This window comes from Elephantulus edwardii, unplaced genomic scaffold, assembly GCF_000299155.1.
Source record: "Elephantulus edwardii isolate Elephantulus edwardi_28Jun2011 unplaced genomic scaffold, EleEdw1.0 scaffold00187, whole genome shotgun sequence".
Taxonomy (NCBI): Eukaryota; Metazoa; Chordata; class Mammalia; order Macroscelidea; family Macroscelididae; genus Elephantulus; species Elephantulus edwardii.
In genome coordinates this window covers 2,316,718-2,320,621 of record NW_006399937.1, presented here as the reverse complement: position 1 = coordinate 2,320,621, position 3,904 = coordinate 2,316,718, and the positions used below count along the sequence as shown (strand labels likewise).

At 38.0% G+C, this 3,904-nt stretch overlaps 1 pseudogene; it reads left to right on the top strand.

Moving 5' to 3' along the window:
- Positions 1-2,856: 2,856 nt before the first annotated feature.
- LOC102876667 lies at positions 2,857-3,084 on the top strand (annotated as a pseudogene).
- The last annotated feature ends 820 nt before the right edge of the window (positions 3,085-3,904 follow it).

Below are 3,904 nucleotides of genomic sequence, written 5' to 3'. Positions count from 1 at the left end.
TCCAGAAGAAGACTGCATTGTGGAGTGGACTTGGGGGAAGGGATTGTATAACAACGAAGGGATTTTTCTTTCACTTTTCAAAGAGAAGAGTGAACTGGGGGTGAGGTTGGGCATGAAAAAAGTACAACAATGATTGAATGAAAATCCAGAGAGTCTGTAAACTTACATTAAAATTAATTAATTAAAAAAATCCCACTGAAGAGATCTTTACACATGGATCTCATCTAATGGGTTGCACAGTATTCAGATGGACTACATTGGTGGAAAGAACCATTAAAGAAGTTTAATATCAGCAGTCAAAACAAGTTCAGGTGCTGATTATGGAATTGACAATTAATTACTTATGTGAAAATTCAAATTGAAACTGAAGACAAATGAAACATGTCCAGAAGAACTAAAATATGACTTGGAATTTATTTTACTTATTTAAAAATCATCTCCAGAAAAGTTTTGAGCAGTGAACTCTAATGATAAAATACAATTTGTACTGTTGGATGACATCAAAGATATCATCCATGAAGAGAGCAAAAGGTTGTTACAAACACAGAAAGGAAAACAAGATCAAAACAGATGTCAGAAAAGATTCTGAAAAAGCACTAGAGCATTGAGAAATCAAAAGGAAGAATTGCTAAAGTAAAACAGATGAATTGAAGGTTTCAAAAAGCAACTCAAGAAGACAAGGCAAAGTATTATGATGGACTACACAGAACTGAATTTGGGGAAGAAGAAAAAAGGATTTAACTAATAATTCAAAGAAGAACTACTTGGCTGAATGACTGGAAGAGATACATATTCTTATTCCCAATAAAGGCAATCTAACAGAATGTGGAAATAATAATAATAATAATAATAATAATAATTCTGAAAATCATTCAAAAACAACTAGAACACTACATTGACAAAAAACTTGCAGAAAGTTCATACTGGGTTTAAAAAAGGTCACAACACCAGGATTGTCATTACTGAGCCAGATGGATCCTGGCTAAAAGCAGAGAATACCAGAAGAATGTCCATTGGGCTTTGTTGACTATGCAAAGGCATATTGACTATGTGGATCATAATGAACCATTACTAACATTGAGAAGAATGATAATCCCAGAACACTTAATTATGCTCATTTAAAAGTTACACCAAGTCTAGGAAGCTATTATCTAAACTGAATAAGGGAACAATTAAAATTAAAATTAGGAGAGGTATGTTCCAAGGTTATATTCTCTCTCCGTACTTCTTTGATCTGTACACTCAGCAAATCATTTGAGAGCTGAGTTATTAAAAGAAGAATGTGAGCAAGAAGTGGTGGTTCACCCAAAGTATTTTGGGGGGAACCCTACTGTTTAGCTACATAATGAGGGGCTCCTTTACTCAAGTGGAAGGGATAGCTTGAGTGAGGTGGAAATGCCAGTTCTGGAAGGGAACAACAGGCTTCTTGGTTTCCCATTCAGGTAGTTAGGGGGAATCATTGCTGTTTAGCTATATTACATGAGATGCCTTAAACTTGAGCAGAAGAGAGCAGGACAGCTTGATTTAGGTGGAGAAGTAAGTTCTGGAAGGGAACAACAGACTTCTTGGTTTCCTACTCAGGTATTTTGGGGGAATCACTGCTGTTTAGCTACACTACACAGGACTGTTATGCTCAAGTGGAATGGTGTGGGACAGCTCAAGTGAGGCAGAGAGAGACATCAATTCTGGAAGGGAACAACAGGCTTTCTGGTTTCCTTTTCAAGTACCTTGGGGAAACACTGCTGTCAGGCCCTGGGCCTTGTGGGCCTGAGGCCAACAAGGGGAACAACAATATCAAGTCTTTCTCAAAGCATTGTCATGCTCTGGGTAACTAAAGAGTTACAATGACCTAACATTGACTAAGAAAAGACATTCACATAATGTCAAGAAAGAAGCAGTCTGCCTCAGCCATCACGATAAAACAAAATGAGTTTTCTCCTTATAAAGCAGACCCAATGAATACCCCAGATAGAGAGAACCAGGAAAAATGTTGATGTGGAGTTATTTGAAAAGCTAAAGAAGAAGATGCAAATGATGGAAAAAACAATTAAGAAAACAAATGCCCCAGAAACAACAATCCAGAAGAAATATATTGATGAGGAACAATTTTAACAGCTATGGAATAAAATGCAAAAGATGAAAGAAAGAATTTGTAGTATAGCTAAAGAAGTACAAGAACTTAAAATACCATCACAAGACAGAAAGGATACAGCCAGCACAGTACTGGAAATAACAAAAAAGCAAGAAAATGCAATCTGGAATATTAAGACCAAAATGACAAAAGTGTCCAACACACTGGTAGGACAAAAAAGTAAAACTGAAGAGATGGAATAAAGAGAGTCGGTGAGCTGGAAGACAAAGGCCTCACTGGAAACATCTAGAAGAAAAATCATATGAGAAGTAAAGAAAATGAAGAAAACAATAGAATCATGTGGTATGGAATCAAATGGAATATCATGCATATGATTAGATTTCCAAAACATGGAAGTGACAGAGAAATCACTGAGAAAATTGTGGAAGAAGTACTAGAACAAAACTTCCCAGGTTTTCTATAGAATGGGGAAAGTCACATTCAAGCAGCACAGCAAACACCAAATAAATTAGACTCAAAAATAAAAACATCTAAGCAAATCATAGTTCAGTTCTCCAAATTAAAAGACAAGGATAGAATTCTAAAAGCAATAGAAGAAAAACAAAGAGTCATCTACAAAGGGGAAACAGATTAAATTCTGATTTCTCAGCAGAAACCACGCAAACTAGAAGACAACGAGATGGCATATACAGAAAACAGAAAGAAAACAATTTCCGCTGTAGATTTGGAGCACCTGTGCAATTGCTCTTCCTTAGGTGGCAGCCATGACAGGACAAGAGGATCTGGTGCAGTGAGAGTTTCACCAGGACTGGGCAAAACAATAGCACTGTGAGGTCATAGCCAGCAGCATCAAGAAAACTGTGGACTTGCTCAATTTGCTCCATATATCATATTGCTCAAGACTTGCAACACAAAATGAGAAACTGACAGCCTGTGAATGGAAAAGAGAATACAATGAGGCCCGGATAACAAAAGGTAAAACAGTCACCTAGAGCTGTACTATGATGCTGCTGGGAAGTTGCTTTACAGAACACAGGCCCACAAGGGAAAGGGCCAGCAGTCTTCAGCGCCTTCTCTCCTTACAGAGCAACAGGGCTCTTTCTCATTTTCTTTTTTCCAAAAGTGTAACCTTTGGGCTTTACCATGTGCATCTCGGAGTGCAATGTGGCATGTGGGGAGAAGTCCACGAGACTCTTGAAGACATTTGACATTTTACCTTTTCAGTGATATTTTAGAGAACCACTTGGCAATGTATTTGGGGTACTTAGACTCGACAGCCTCTCTGTAAGTTTCTTGCACCTCTTTTTCTCTCTGTGTCAGATTTTGCTTATAGCTTTTTATGCTTCTGTACTCTTTCTGTAAGTGATCTTTTTTCCTCTTCACCTTTGGCAGAATGGGGACTGACCTGACAGAGACCCTTATCCTGGCTGGTAACTGCCAGAGAATGTTGTTGCTGACCTGCCAGTCTCTTATCCTCTGGGAAGGTCAAAGCTAGGCCCTCACTTGGCTTGAAGGGATATTTTCAGTTTTCTTTCTGTCATCTGGGATGTGTTTGCCTCTCATGCTCTCTAATAAACTCCTCAGTCTTCTTGGACCCACATACTTGTACTCTGGCTGCTTTATCTTGGAAGCACTCTGGTCATTCAGTGGATATTTGCCCTGTGCTTTCTGTGTGGGTATCTGAAACCCTTGTTAAGATACAGAGTTGAACCAGAATGACGTTTATAGTCTTTGAAATATTAGAATTCACACAATTTAACCACAATACAGGGAGGTTTGAAAAACATAAAAGTCTAAAGCTTTTGAATACTA